The 17,293-nt window shown below is 35.3% G+C and overlaps 1 pseudogene; it reads left to right on the top strand.

The window, feature by feature from the left end:
- Positions 1 to 10,225: 10,225 nt before the first annotated feature.
- LOC140850127 (olfactory receptor 4P4-like) lies at positions 10,226 to 11,160 on the top strand (annotated as a pseudogene).
- The last annotated feature ends 6,133 nt before the right edge of the window (positions 11,161 to 17,293 follow it).

Here is a 17,293-nt window from a genome sequence, read left to right as displayed (position 1 = left end):
GTGAGTTCTTTGTATATTTTGGACGTCAAGCCTTTATCAGAAGTGTCATTTACAAATATATACTATAGGGTTCCTTTTTGTTCTATTGATAGTGTCTTTTGCTGTACAGAAGCTTTTCAGCTTAATATAGTCCCACTTGTTCATTTCTGCTGTTGTTTTTCTTGCCCGGGGAGTTATGTTCAAGAAGAGGTCACTCATGTTTATGTCTAAGAGGCTTTTGCCTATGTTTTTTTCCAAGAGTTTAATGGTTTCATAACTTACATTCAGGTCTTTGATCCATTTTGAATTTACTTTTGTATATGGGGTTAGACAATGGTGCAGTTTCATTTTCCTACATGTAGCTGTCCAGTTTTGCCAGCACCATCTGTTGAAGAGACTGTCATTTCGTCATTGTATGTCCATGGCTCCTTTATCAAATATTAATTGACCATATGTGTTTGGGTTAATGTCTGGAGTCTCTAATCTGTTCCACTGGTCTGTGGCTCTGTTCTTGTGCCAGTACCAAATTGTCTTGATTACTATGGCTTTGTAGTAGAGCTTGAAATTGGGGAGTGAGATCCCCCTACTTTATTATTCTTTCTCAGGATTGCTTCAGCTATTTGGGATCTTTGGTGTTTCCATATGAATTTTTGAATTATTTGTTCCAGTTCTTTGAAGAATGTTCCTGGTAATTTGATAGGGATTGCATGAAATATGTATATTGCTTTGGGAAGGATGGCCATTTTTACGATATTGATTCTTCCTAGCCACGAGCATGGGATGAGTTTCCATTTGTTAGTGTCCCCTTTAATTTCTCTTAAGAGTGATTTGTAGATTTCAGAGTATAGGTCATTCACTTTTTGGTTAGATTTATTCCTAGGTATTTTATTCTTTTTGATGCAATTGTAAATGGAATTGTTTTTCTGATTTCTCTTTCTATTGGTTCATTGTTAGTGTATAGGAAAGCTACAGATTTCTGTGTGTTAATTTTGTATCCTGCAACTTTGCTGTATTCCGATACAGTTCTAGTAGTTTTGGGGTGGAGTCTTTAGGGTTTTTTATGTACAATGTCATGTCATCTGCAAATAGTGACAGTTTAACTTCTTCTTTACCAATCTGGATTCCTTATATTTCTTTGTTTTGTCTGATTGCTGTTCCTAGGACCCCCAGTACTATGTTAAATAGCAGTGGGGAGAGAGGGCATCCCTGTCTAGTTCCCGATCTCAGAGGAAAAGCTTTCAGCTTCTCACTGTTAAGTATGATGTAGGCTGTGGGTTTATGATATATGGCCTTTATTATGTTGAGGTACTTGCCCTCTATAACCATTTTTCTGAGAGTTTTTATCATGAATGGATGTTGAATTTTGTCAAATTCTTTTTCAGCATCTATGGAGATGATCATGTGGTTTTTGTCATTCTTTTTGTTGATGTGGTGGATAATGTTGATGGATTTTCAAATGTTGTAACATCCTTGCATCCCTGGGATGAATCCCACTTGGTCAGGTGTATGATACTTTTCACATACTGTTGAATTTGGTTTGCTAATATTTTATTAAGTATTTTTGCATCTACATTCATCAGGGATATTAGTCTGTAATTTTCTTTTTTGGTGGGGTCTTTGTCTGGTTTTGGTATTAGGGTGATGTTGGCTTCATACAATGAGTTTGGGAGTATTCCCTCCTCTTCCGTTTTTGGGTATTATGTCTTCTCTATAAGTCTGATAAAATTCCGAGGTAAATCCGTCTGGCCCGGGTGCTTTGTTCTTGGGTAGTTTTTTTATTACCGCTTCAATTTCTTTGCTCATAATTGGTTTGTTTAACTCTTGTGTTTCTTCCTTGATCAGTCTTGGAAGGCTGTATTTTTCTAGGAAGTTGTCCATTTCTCCTAGGTTTCCCAGCTTGTTAGCATATAGGTTTTCATAGTATTCTCTGATAATTCTTTGTATTTCTGTGGGGTCTGTCATGATTTTTCCTTTCTCATTTCTGATACTGTTGATTTGTGTTGACTCTCTTTTCCTCTTAGTAAGTCTGGCTAGAGGCTAATCTATTTTGTTTATTTTCGCGAAGAACCAGCTCTTGGTTTCATTGATTTTTGCTATTGTTTTATTCTTCTCAATTTTATTTATCTTTTCTCTGATCTTTATTATGCCCCTCCTTCTGCTGACCTTAGGCCTCATTTGTTCTTCTTTTTCCAATATTGATAATTGTGACATTAGACCATTCATTTGGGATTGTTCTTCCTTTTTTAAATATTCTTGGATTGCTATATACTTTCCTCTTAAGACTGCTTTTGCTATGTCACACAGTAGTTGGTGCTTAGTGTGGTTGTTGTCATTTGTGTCCATATATTGCTGGATCTCCATTTTGATTTGGACATTGATCCATTGATTATTTAAGAGCGTGTTGTTAAGCTTCCATGTGTTTGTGAGCCTTTTTGCTTTCTTTGTACAGTTTATTTCTAGTTTTATGCTTTTGTGGTCTGAAAAGTTGGTTGGTAGGATTTCAATCTTTTGCAATTTACTGAGGCTCTTTTTGTGGCCTAGTATGTAGTGTATTCTGGAAAATGTTCCATGTGCACTTGAGAAGAATGTGTATCCTGTTGCTTTTGGATGTAGAGTTCTGTAGATGTCTATTAGGTCCATCTGTTCTAGTGTGTTGTTCAGTGCCTCTGTGTCCTTACTTATTTTCTGTCTGGTGGATCTGTCCTTTGGAGTGAGTGGTGTGTTGAAGTCTCCTAGAATGAATGCATTGCATTCTATTTCCTCCTGTAGTTCTGTTAATATTTGTTTCAGGTATGTTGGTGCTCCTGTACTGGGTGCATATACATTTATAATGGTTATATCCTCTTTTTGGACTGAGCCCTTTATCATTATGTAATGTCCTTCTTTGTCTTTTGTTACTTTCTTTATTTTGAAGTCTGTCTTGTCTGATACCAGAATTGCAACACCTGCTTTCTTCTCTTTGTTGTTTGCATGAAATATCTTTTTCCATCCCTTGACTTTAAGTCTGTGCATGTCTTTGGGTTTGAGATGAGTCTCTTGTAAGCAGCATCTGGATGGATCTTGCTTTTTTATCCATTCTGTTACTCTGTGTCTTTTGATTGGTACATTCATTCCATTAACATTAAAGGTGATTATTGAAAGGTATGAACTTATTGCCATTGCAGGCTTTAAGTTTGTGGTTATCAAAGGTTCAGGGTTTGCTTCTTTACTATCTTACTGTCTAACTTAACTTGCTTGTTGAGCTATTATAAACGCGGTCTGATGATTCTTTATTTCTCTCCCTTCTTATTCCTCCTCCTCCCTTCTTCGTATGTTGGGTGTTTTGTTCTGTGCTCTTTTTACGTGTGCTCCCATCTAGAGCAGCCCCTGTAGGATGCCCTGAAGAGGTGGTTTGTGGGAGGCAAATTCCCTCAACTTTTGCTTGTCTGGGAATTGTTTAATCTCCCCTTCATATTTAAATGATATTCGTGCTGGATACAGTAGTCTTGGTTTGAGGCCCTTCTGTTTCAATCCATTAAGTATGTCATGCCACGCTCTTCTGGCCTGTAGGGTTTCTGTTGAAAAGTCTGATGATAGCCTGATGGGTTTTCCTTTGTAGGTGACCTTTTTTTTCTCTCTGGCTGCCTTTAATACTTTGTCCTTGTCTTTGATCTTTGCCATTTTAATTATTATGTGTCTTGGTGTCACCCCCCTTGGATCCCTTGTCATGGGAGTTCTGTGTACCTCTGTGTTCTGAGAGGCCATTTCTTCCCCTAGTTTGGAGAAGTTTTCAGCAATTATTTCTTCAAAGACACTTTCTATCCCTTTTTCTCTCTCTTCTTCTTCTGGTACCCCTATAATGTGGATATTGTTCCATTCCATTTGGTCACTCAGCTCTCTTAGCATTCTTTCATTCCTGGAGATCCTTTTATCTCTCTCTGCCTCACCTTCTCTGTGTTCCTGTTCTCTGTTTTCTAGTCCATTAATGGTCTCTTGCATCTCATCCATTCTGTTTTGAAGTCCTTCCGGAGTTTGTTTTATTTCTGTATTCTCCTTCCTTAGTTCTTGCATATTTCTCTGCAAGTCCATCAGCATGGTTATGACTTTTGTTTTGAATTCTTTTTCAGGAAGACTGGCTAAATCTATCTCCCCAGATTCCTTCTCAGGGGAAGATGTAGCAGATGCCGAAGCTGTCTGGGTTAGTCTTGTCTGGATCATATTTTTTTGCCTTTTCATGTTGACAGGTGCTATTGACTGTCAGCTGGGAGGGCCAAACTTTTCACTTGCTACTGGACTTTCTTTACTGGGACAACTGCGACCCCTAGTGGCTTGTGTTGGGTAATTGCGTGTAGGCTCGGTCTTTGTTTCTTGCCTGGCCGAAGTGTAGGAATTTTCCTTTCTGCCTTTCTGTGGGCTTGTTTTGCCCTAGTCTGTTTCTCTGCTTTCGCAGCGCTGGGAGGAGTAATGGGCGGGTGTGTACTGTTTGGCTGTTTACCTCCGTGAGGGGTCTCAGAGCTGTTGCCCAGGGGGTTAGTGCACCCGGTTTTCCCTGTAATTTCCAGCCACTGGGCTGTGACCTGTGTTGTTTCCATCCAGCTGCTACATCCCTGTCCCTTTAAGACTTTCAAAAAGCACTGGCTTCTCTTTGTCACAGGGGCATCAGCTTCGGAACCTGCTCAGAGGTCTTGCTGCCCTGTTTCCCTAGTTTCCAGCCCTCCACGCATGCACTGTGTCTGTGCTCTGGTGCAGGTGGCTGGGCTGGGTATTTAGCAGTCCTGGGCTCCCTCTCCCTCCCGCCGGGTGCTGGGGGGAGGTGTGCTTGTTGTCCCACTGGGCCGGGTGTTGTATCTTACCCCTTTCACCAGACTCTTTGCTCTCACACGTGTGGATGTAGTCTGGCTGTTGTCCTGTGTCTTCTGGTCTCTCTTTTAGGATTAGTTGTATTTGTTGTATTTTCAAAAATATATATAATTTTGGGAGGAGATTCCCACTGTCGTACTCACACCGCCATGTTGGCTCCACCTGAATCACATCTTACAAATTTATTCAAAATGTTTCTTTGACATATATATAAAGAGTAAAAGTATGATACATTTGTAATAAAATACAGATTCATAAAAAATTATAATATGTATTTCTCCAAAGTAAATGCTATGCACCAGGACTACTACATGAACAGAGATGAATTCAAGAGTTGAAGATACAAATGTAACACTCATATCTAACTGGAAGGGGTGTCCTTGTGTACATTTGTGCAGGGAGGAGATTAGAGATATGGCCTACTATCTCCTCTTGTAGACTGATACCAGCTAACCTGAGTAAAATTTGGTCAGCATTGGGTGGAATGTTGAAGTGAATAACCTATAAAATACTGGGCTTTGATATCCTTTATACTGAAGAACTAGAATACTTCATGTACTCAGGGTTACTTAACTTTCAAAGCCCAGAAGCAAGGACTAAATTTAGAAATGCCTGTCTTCTTGCTTCCATTGCTTAGTGGCTATTTGTGGTAGTTATTTAAATTCTATAACTTTTTGTACTATTATCTGGAGAGTAGAGTTGATTATATTTATGTCAAAATATGCATCACTATGCATATTAAATAATATAATGAACTTAAAACAGCCAACAGTCTCAATTTAATTTACTGTTATTTTGCTACACAGTTTAATCCAAATCAGATTAGATATCATAAAATTCGAATTCCTGACCACTTTTGCATGAGAAGCTTTAAATGTATGGGTTTGTACGTGGTAGAGAGAGAGACTAACTGAACCTCAGTGTGTGCGGATGAGGCCCAGTGTAAGCATCCGTGAACATTCAGGGCCAGGAGAAAGCACCAACTAGGAGACATGATCCAAGGTTTGATGTCCTTCCTGTGCTTCCTCCCTTCTATGCTTCCTTGTGTTTTTGCTTGTCCTTTCTGCCAAGTTTATGAAGAAAATAATGTTTATTCTTTTATCCTTCCTTTTCTTTGTGTCCCATTCCCCCCACCATCTTTGCCAGTAATGGTAACCTCCCACCAATTACAGAGGTTTATTGATCTATCTACTCCACACATTAGGATCTTAAACTGCCCATGTTGGACTGTAAATGCCCATCTTTAGATCTTTTTTGTCCTAACCCATCTCGGATTTTCCTGAGTGCCAACCTAATACTATGGCAGTCCGCATTAGTTCCTCTCCTATTTTTCAGAAACATGAAGACACAGAGCAACCAGAGCTTCCAGAACTTCTCTGACTATACATTATGAGGCCGCCAGGGAAAAAGTGCCAATTATTTCAACTAGGCGCAAGTGGAAAGTAAATCCCAGGAGCAGCCAGCACAGTATTGTGGATGTTGACTTAGCAACATTTGGCCATGACCCATTCAGAAATGCCTCTGGGAACATAACTACTTAGAACTTTCAAAGGCCTATTAATTCTTGTGTTGTTGCGTAAGGTTATATTCTGTCTTCTGAGCCCAGTTCTCATCAGGCATAGCCATAAAATAGCTGTATCTTAGAACCTAATTACTCATGGTGGCTTCTACAGGAATTTAAAATACCATTTGTTTGGGTGTTTTTTTCATCTAACCTATTCTTTAGATGTGACATTGACATTTGAAATTCCTCACCTGCTTTCCTGAGGGATAAAGAGGCACTTGTCATTGCATTGCTGATAACTTTAGTGAATATTTGGAGTGCATTTCTCTCATGAACATGTAGAAGGTTTGCAAATAGGTATGCTGATTTTAAAAAAATGTTAGCAGAGAATTATCTGTGTGTGATTCCCCTTTGTAATTCTCCTCATTTCATTCCACAGTTTGGTATCATAGGCTAACTGTCAGTTATGGGAAGGCGGAATGCTTCCTGATGCAGCCTGAAGCTCCCCTGAGAGTCACTGAGATCTGATGGTTTGTGAATTGCCCATGTCTCCTTATTATGGGAAGTGTCCCACCAACCCTCAGCTTGGCTAATTGTATGTTATCTATATTTATTCTATATACTTACTTTCTAAAGATTATAATTTGTCTTGAAGGATATGACTAGTAGATTACTGTAAAAATGTTCTAGTAGACTTTATTTTTAATTGTGCATTATTTATAAGAAAAGTTCCCTTTAAGAACAGTAGAGTTAGTAAGACATTTTGAAGTTGACTGTGAATTTCATTGTGCCCTAGTTTTTTGCCTATAGTCAATGCTCCATCTTACTATTAAAAATTAGATAAGTTTATGCTTGAATATCTACAATAAGGAAAAATTTCTCATATTTCAAATTACTTGCCATCTTAAAATAGACTAGTTTCATCTGAATCAACTAAGGTAAGTTTCTATCATGTTACATTCTGTTGCACTAAGAGAAAATTATTTAAACGTAAGAGTCCTTATATTTAAGCAGAAAACATAACCAAAAAGGTAGGCATATTTTATGTTTGATACTGCCAAATGAAGGAACTGCTTGACAATATTTTTGCATTGAAAAAAAATGAGACTAATGATTAGTTTTAAGAAACAGCCTAAGATAACCAATCCATTTTCAAGCTAACAGATTTTCACAGATTGCTGAAATGGAAGTTTACCTGATCACACTTACTAAATGCATGTTATGATATTTTTTCTAATTTTTCCACTATACTTGATATATATGTTTACATGACAACTTCTCACTTTGAAAAACATTTCACTCAAAGGGCCAGACTGAAAAAGGACAATGACTGAGTTTTAGTGTTTTAGGAACCACATATGTCATTGGGACATTTCACATTTCCTCCTGTATTCCTCATTAAATTTTTGAATTATGTAATGGTATCTGCATTGTATGAAAGAGGATAATGAGTGTTAAGGAGATTAAGGGGTTAGTTCACATATCACACTGGTCAGCTTCTTTAACATTCCTCAGTGTTTCTACCTTTTTCTATGGTGCACCTGTTCTAACCACTTGCTCAAAGGTTGCCTGAGAGTCTTTATTCAACAACTGTGGCATCCATTTTTACATATGTTTCAGTAATATCTCCAAATCAAAGTGCTGTTTTTAGTGACAATGATTCTCTTCTCCTGACTTTTTTCCCTTTCCTTCAGCTAACCGCACTTATCATATCATGTGCTCTCTCAAGAGTACAAGGTGGGGTTTTAAGAGTTACTGTAAATTAAACACCAATGATGGTCTATGAATCAAGACAGAATCTTCATTGAGGTGTACATTTTGGAAAAGCTGAAGGAAAATTATTTCTGAATGTTTTACAATCAGAGCATTCTAGAGTACAAGTTTATTTTCAATGCTCCATATATCTTTACACACCTAAATATTAGGAAAGACAGGCAGGATGTCTGCTAACCCAGCATCTTGTACATTCTTTTCTACTCAGATGAGCATTCAAAACAGTCCTTTCATTGCTATTTCTCATGACACCGTTCACCATCCTTATTAGCTTTCACACATGAAATGTAGCCCTGGATCAAGGGAGAATCAGGTAATCTGTCTCCTACATTTGCAGTGTACTATTCTCCAATCCTGAAAAATGCTTAGATTCTCTATTTGAGTCTCCTCTATTTATCAGAGATTTGAATTAGCCAAGTGATTTCAACTTTTAACTTGCTCACTGTCTACTTATATAATAATTCTCTGTAAATCAATTTATTTTCTATAAATAAATCTGAGAAATTAACATTATTTCCACCGTATCAAGTAAGGATCGTTATCTGTTGCAGCAAGTAGAGCATAGGTGAATGTTTCCCATCCTCCAAACATTTCAGCGCCCTTTACTTCCACTCAATTGCTGAACACACTCTGTGGCTCATGGTTATTTTGTTTTGTCACATAAATAAAGGAGGACAAGTCATGTTGTGATATGAAAAAAATGAAAGAAGGGACAAACTGAAAATTCCTACTTTATGAATTTATAGTTTTGAATAGAAATTAAAAATAGAATTGATGTCTTACAGTATGGACCCTTTTTAAATGCCAAAGCTGTCTATTTTTGACATATAAAACCTTTCAAAGACTATACAGAACTTAGATATTGAGTCTGTGAGTCACTATTGATGATGGTTTCTAAATAATCTTAAAGGAAGAGCATTTTGTGCTTTTTAAATAGACACTTGGGGGCCAGATAGGACTCTCACTTCAGATCCAGAATAAGGTAGAAAGTGTGCTCCCTTTTGCAAAGCCATGGGGTCAGATAATTCCTCATCAGAGGGTAAGATAGCTCCTGGAAGTGCTTTCTCTCTATCCTACACTCATTTTGCAGTAAAAATAATTCCTTAAGATTGACAATAGGTATTAAAGATGCAAATTCCTGAATTTTTCATTAATGTATTTTTACAACTATACCACTGGGTGCTAGTAATAAAACTAGCCATGAAATTTGTAAGTTATCTCTGTGTCATTTTTATCTTGTTCTTTCTTAAGGTTGTATCTCAAAAAAGAACTTTCTAGCAAGAGCCATGGCACAGATACAATTCGAATATTTGTGCAATTTAATGACCTTATCCTCACCAATCACCAGCACAAATTTAAATGACATTACATTGAATGACATTACATATTAAATTCTCTTCAATACATGAATTGTAAATATGAGAAATGCATAAATTTTCTGAATACTTTGAAAACTTTTTGTTATAAATTGATGTTCTTTTGCATTATAGTTTTCAACTAATCTTTCCTTATTAATATAACAGTAGCTTCATTGGCTTAAAATGGCCCATTGAAAATATTTGATCACATAGCATAAATTAGCATAATCTACACAAATTAAAGTTCTGTAGTTCAAGTGGAGGGGTATCTAAATTCATTTAAATTTCTTTTAGTTTAATTCCCATAAAACTGATGGAATTTGGTCAGATAATTTTTAAAGAAGGAAAATTGATTGTATATATATATTGAAAAATATGTAAAAAATTTTCTTGTTTTTATTCAATTAGATTAAACAATAAAGTTAACAGTTCTTGTTTTCTAAATAATATAATTAACATTAATAAAATGTTTTTATCTTCAAAATAATACTTGCATACTCTATTCACTACTAGTAATATTAAGTAAAATATATAGTTATTTTACCATTACACAATTTTTCCACAGTGAATATATAAATCAAGAGACATAATAAAAGAAAAAACATTCAATTCAATAATCAAGCATTATTAATATTAAGATCCATTCATGTCAATCTACTTTGTAGTAGATATTGTATCATTGTGGTAATATTGTTAATTTTTCACCAAAGTTACGTTTTATTTCTTTCAGATATATAATTCATTTGTGTTTCACATACAATAAACACAAATTATGAAAATCCATAGAAACATCACAGAATTCATTTTTGGGGGACTCTCTTATAACCAGAACATCCAAATATTTTGCTTTGTGCTCTTCTTATTCTGTTACGTGGCTCTCTTGGTAGGAAACCTTCTGATCCTTGTCTCCATCCAATGCAGTCATCTTTTTCTCCAGCCAATGTACTATTTCCTCCTTCACTTAGCCTCCATAGACATCTGCTATACTTCTACTGTGACACCAAAATTAATTGTTGACCTTCTAGTGGAAAGAAAAACCATCTCCTACGGTAACTGCATGTTACAGGTCCTTACCATGCACTTCTTTGGAGGTACCGAGGTCTTCATCCTTACGTCCATGGCCTTTGATCGCTACGTTGCCATCTGCAGACCTCTCCACTACATGACCATCATGAGCAGGACAAGGTGCAACCTGCTAATCTTAGCTGCTTGGGGTGGTGGGGCTCTTCATGCCTTTCCTCTGTTTTCTACAGCAGTTGGGCTCCCTTTCTGTGGTCCTAATGAGATTGATCACTACTTTTGCAATATTTTTCCTCTGCTGAAAGTTGCCTGCACCGACACCTACATCACCGGTTTTCTCATGATTCCTTTTCAGGTATGGTTGCCTTAATAACCTTTGTTGTCTTATTTGTTTCTTATCGCATTATATTGTTCACTCTAAGAAACCTCTCGGCTGAGGGAAGATGCAAAGTTCTCTCTACCTGTTGGTCTCATATCACTTTGGTCATCTTATTTTTTGGGCCTGACATCTTTATCTACCTTAGACCTCCTACTACTTTTCCTGAGGACAAAATACTTGCACTATTTTACACCATCATTGCTCCTATGTTCAACCCCTTAATCTACACACTGAGAAATACAGAGATGAAAAACACTATGAGAAAAGTCTGGTGTCAAACATTATATTCCAAGGGAGCACGCAATTAATAGGAGAAGGCTTATTGGCTAAGCAACTTCATGAAAGAAGAGGGGTAAACATGAAAGAAAAAGGAATTATCTCTTAGATTATATCCACCACCAGTACCCTGAATGGAATGAAAGAGAATATAGACTATAGATGAAAGTAAAAATTAAATGAATACTAATCCTTGTGTACAAAAAGTACCTTCAAACTAAGTTCATTTGTGGGGTGTATATATAATTGTCTATGTGAAAAGTGCAATTGAGACAAACCAAATAAGTCAGTCTTGTATTGATCAGTAAATTATAAAGGAAAAATATTAATGATAATTTTATTAGAAACTTTGAATTTAGGGGTGAGCCTACATAGTGACACATCTTCTGTTGTGTAGAATTGACGTCTAAAATTAAAATAATAAATTTAACTTTTTGATCGAAAAATACGTATACATTTTCTAGTGTTATTCAGAAATCTGTTGTGCAAGAAAAATATTTAAAGTAGAATCTGTTTTAAAGTGGTTCCTGGAGTTGACTCTCCAATGTCCCATCGAAACTAATAATCATAACTAGTGAGGTCAGAATGAGAATCAGTAGTGCAGAATGCTGAAAACAATTATATTCCATGTATTCGCCAGAATGTAATAACATTTCCCACTAAACTCAAGAAACTGTATAATAACATTTAAGTGTGGACCTGCCCAAAATTGATAAGCAAATTGGCAGTCATTGTATCCAATAAACTTGGTAGTCATTGGATCCAAAGATCTTTCCTACAACATTAAGAAAAGAAAAACTGGAAAAGACAAGTAAGATAGGTTTAAAAACAAATAAAGTAACAACTAAAAACCAAAATGCAGGTTTGTACACTCAGATGTTTATATCAACTTTATTCCTAATTGGCAAATCTGGGAAGCAATGAAGCTGTCCTTTAGTAGGTGACTAGATGTATTTAATACAACAATGGCATATTGTTTAGTGCTAAAATTAAATTAGGTATCAAACTTGGAAAAGACATGCAGGAAATTTAAATGCGCATTACAAAGTGAAAGAAGACAATCTGGAAGTACTACCTTACTGTATGATTTCAACTATAAGACATTATGGAAAATGCAAACCTATAGAAAAAAAATCAGTGGATAACAAAGGTTAGAGAAAAGGGAGGGATGAATGGGCAGAGCGTAGAGGATTTTTCAGTCAGTGAAACTTCTGTATGTCACAGTTTTGGATATTGTCATTATACATGTCAAAACCCATAGATTGTACAACACCAAGCATGAACCCTAATGTAAGCTGTGAATTTTGGGTGACAAAGATGTGTCAGCATAGATTCATTTGACTGTAACATGTGGAACACTCAGGAGGGGAGGCTGTCCGTATGTGAGAAGAAGGGGGATATGGGTTCTCTCTGTACTTTTCTTTCAGGTTTGCTGTGAACCTAAAGTTGTGTAAGAAATAAAATCTATTAAATAAAAATACATTGTGACACAATGTATCAAGCAAATTCTCTTGTCAGGGCAATGAGGAAACATCTGCGAAATCCTTTAGAAAAACCAGAAGGAACTTTTAAGAAAGTATATTTGTACATTCATAATAGGATTTGAACTAAGATCTCTTAAGATATAGACATAGGTAAGACATAGAACACCTAGATCTTTTATTATCAAAGGTTTTTGGTTTTTAATGTTAAAGGCTCTATTACTAAACTTACAACAGGTTTTAAAAAGAATAATAAGGTATTATTTTGAATATAATATGGCCAATTAATTGAAAAATATATAGAATGTACAAAATTCTCAAATGATATAAACTACCACAACTCATTTAAAAATAATTAATAGATAATCTCAATATCTATTTATCTTGAAGAACTGAACTTTCTGTCTCAAAACTACAAAATAGAAATCTCTTTCCCCATTTACCCCTTTATATATTGCTTCACTAGTGAATTATTCAAAAACTTAAAGAAGAAACCACACTTACTCTACATAAATGTTAAACAAAAAAAGGAGCGATTACATCTGAATTCATTTTATACCACCACCATTTCTCTGATACTTACCCATTTTTGAAGTATTGTAATACATTCTTTAGATTTTTTCATAGATAGTAATATCACTTGTAAAAAAACAGGTTTGTTTCTTCCAGTCTGAGTGAATTTTTTTTCCATTAGTAAAAATTAATCAGAAAATGAAATTTGTAGATATCATGTGCAGTAGAATCAACGCATGAAATATTTAAGGATAAATCTCACAAGATATATGTAACAGCATATATGAATTGCAGAAGTCTTTAGAGAGAAATTTAAGAAGACATTAATAATAGAGAATAATTCCATGCTTACAGATCAGATGACTGGACTTCATTAAGAAGTCTGTCTACACACCTGAAATTGCTATCTAAGAAAGCACCCCCAATATTAGAGCAGTCTTTTTTATTGCAACTTAAAAGATTTTTCTAACATTAATTGAAATGAAAGGCATACACATTAGCCCCTACAACATTGTAAAAGGCCAAACTTGAAGAACTTACTCAACCTGATTTAATGGTAGATTATGAAGCTTCAGAAATCAAAGCACTATGATATTTTTATAAATGTATACAAGAGATCAATGAAATAGCGTGTCTGAGGATATCCAATGGAAATAAATGTCTTACATACAGGTTTGTGGACGATGGAGGGGAGTTAATTAACTGACCTTACATGTATACATTTTGGGCTTATATGACCTGGTTAATTGATATTTCAAGGTCCACTTTCTATGTAAATCTATGTCTAAAACTTAAACCAATATACATATCCTAAAACATGTTGAGATTTTCAAAATAATTTCGGAGAATTGTCCCAAATGTATTTGAATAATTGATTTTTAAGTCTCTGCATTTTATTTTATCTTACTGGAAAAGATTCAGCAGAATGAATATCTGAGGAGACAAGTCTTCCCAAGGTGACTAAAGTTACTCTTATAGCCACTTAGACATGATTAAGCAAGTGAGTTAACCATGCCACCTGTTCTGAAGAACTGTATGCCAACTGTGTTTTAGGGCAGTTACATGCTACTTAAGTGTATTCTGTTTAATTTCATAGTTATGTCTATATTTTTTCTTGCCACAGAAGATAATTTCATTACTATAAAAATACCTAAGCTCACTTTAGTTTAATTCTATATGAATCACAAGCAGAATTCCAGTTGATTATGAGAACAGTAAGTTAAGAGTTAATGAAATCTTCAAATTGCAGTGGACTATACTGAGTCCATTTTCATGCTTTTATATTTTCCTGTATTATTATCAAGGAATGGCCCAGTTTTTGATAGCATATCCCAGGGACATGTAATTTCTTAACTCTGAAAAACCTGCCATCCTAAAATAAACTTGTTTTGTCTGATTCATTTAAGGTAAGTGTTTAAAAGACCATATTCTGATACCACGAGGAGAAAATTTGGACTTACAGTGAACACTCTACTTTAACTATAAGAGTAATTATTCTTATAATTTTGGTAGCACCACCAAAAGAGATTGCAGCATTTTTATGCAATACTCCCAAGGAAATAAGGCAATAATTTGACTACGTTTTGATTAAAATCCAGGGAAACTTCAGGGAAGTGATCAGAGTTAAGGTCTGCTCGACAACAACCGTTTCTTAATTTTGTTTCTTTTTACTTAACAGATTCCCAAAACTGAATGTATCCTGATCATTTCCATTACATCTGAACTGTGATAAACATTTGTTTCCTTTCTTCATATACCTTGTTTGTATGGAAATTTCAGAATTTCTCACTCAAAAAGGCAAAGGAACTTTTGAACCGTGTTATGTGCATAAACTGTGTTATGTGTATGAACCATGTATGGGACTGCAGTGTTTCATATTGTTCCCGGTGTTCCTAGTTATATTTCTGAATTCTATAAAACTATATCAGCTCTATATATGTGGTCAGTGATGCTGAGACAGGTTAGCAATAACCTCTATCTTCAGAAAGTTATGGAAGGAGAGAAAGTGAATCCATTTCCCGAGAACCTTATGAAAGCTTTTGATATGCATTAAGGGAATACTTTTAAAAGTTGGTGAGGATAATGTCTATGCTTGTACTGGGTGATTGATTTTTTACAGTACATTGGCAAGACTGAAGATTTAATAATCTACACACCAAACCTATGTAATACAACTAAAGTGAAAAATAAGACAAATGTAAAACAACATTTCACTTAATATCCAACATCTGAATTAACTAGGTAACTGGTTTTTATTTTATATTCAGACGATTTCTGCTATGTAACTACAATTTGAATAAAAATACAGGTCACCATTTATTTATTGTACATGTCTTCAAGTTTCTATGCTTTTCATTGCTGTCGCTAGTCCACCACTTGCAGAATGGGTCCATGATATTTCTTCCTTTTGTCCTTTATTGCTTCCATTAATTGACAAATTGAGCAAATATGGTCTAGAATATATAATATTATGTGTTGCAATGATGACAACAATTCTCTCACTGGACTGCACTCAACCACCCCTGTCACTTTTTGTTAACTGAAGTGACCATAATATCATTTCCCTATGATTTCAGGATAAGATTTTAAGAGCTACTGTGGAAGAAATAATTATTATGATGAGAAAACAAACCTGAATCCTACCTGAAGAATGAACATTTTGCTGAAACTTATGGAAAATTATTTCACAATGATCTGGAATTGAAAATGCTGGATCATATATTTTTATGAGCTGAAAGATATACACACATAAACCTTCAGAAAGAGACTGGGTGATCTGTAATCTCTCACCTTTCATATTTTTTTCCATTGAGGTGACGATTCTTCCTCTTGCCACTCCCCTTTGTGTCTCCAGAGAGACACCCCCTCTCAGTCTGCTCTCAAGTGGGGACACAACCCTGACTGAGTGAGTGTCAGCACTGCTGTCCACTAATACACAGCCTATTACTTTCTGATGTCAATAAATCACTTAGATGCCCTTGATCTGGGTCTCTTTCATTGACTAGTGGGGTTTTGGATATTTAGAGTTGCACCCAGTTTAAGTTGTTTACCAACCTACTTTTCTATCTGTTATCTTTAAAGCAATTTGTTTTAGTAAAAACACTTATATATATAGTAAAGACTATGTCTTCTCTTAAACAGGAATTGGGGTTAGCTGTAATAAGGTATGGAGTAAATTGATTAAAGAACTAAAAAATCATTGAACTCCATTTAAGTACTGTTCATTGTTGGACACTATGAGCCTGATAACTATTTTTGCTTTGTAAGAAAAATGGAGACTAGGAAGCCTTATTGCAATACAATACTAAGCTCATACAAGGAAAAACAATACAAGGAAAAAAAATTTTTCTTGATGAAATTAGAGTAGAGTAATAAAAAAATCTTTGTCAAGACAATACTGGTATTGCTAAAGTTTTCCAATGAATTAGTTGCAACAGTCCTAGAAATGAAATGAAACCTTATAACAATTACTAAGGAGGTGGTACTTCAATACACTGAAATCAGCAAATGTTAACTGATCATGATACAACCTCCTGCATGCACAGCCGAGGTACAGCTGTTAATCTGTTCTGTCACATGTCACATGTTAGCGATTATAACATGTCAATCTATATAAAACCTTTATTAAGAATGTACAGGTAGAGAAAGAAGGTGACAATAATGGGCTAAAACAGTAGGTTCTTTCTAAGTCTACTGACTGAAGACAAGTGTCAGTGATCACTACCCGGATGCCTACGGTGCTTTCCTTCATTTCACTCACATATTTCAACTTCACGTAGAATAATGTCATCACTTTTTTTCTCATCAAACCAGGTTATTTTCAAGTACCTTTAAGTACTTCTATCTCAAAAGGTATGCAGTAATTCTAGTGTATTTTTAATTATTATTTAGTCTTGAAAATGTGCATTCTATTACTTTTTAATTCTGAGAGTTACAGAATTTCATTGTTGTAGTCCCTACACACCAGTCATATAAGTAGCTGAATATGTCAAGGCCTTTGTAATACTACGTTTAAAAAAACCCATACATAAGTCTCATTTATCTTAAGAGCTAAAGAAAGCAATCAGAACTATAACTGAATATCATTATATTAAAAAGTCTTTGATACAGTAGTATGGAACATTTCAAGGCTAAATTAGTGATAAAATGAAATGAACTTCTTGATACACAG

Source organism: Manis javanica, chromosome 6, assembly GCF_040802235.1.
Source record: "Manis javanica isolate MJ-LG chromosome 6, MJ_LKY, whole genome shotgun sequence".
Lineage (NCBI taxonomy): Eukaryota > Metazoa > Chordata > Mammalia > Pholidota > Manidae > Manis > Manis javanica.
Note: the sequence above shows the minus strand (reverse complement) of the source record. Positions and strands in the feature narration are given on the sequence as shown.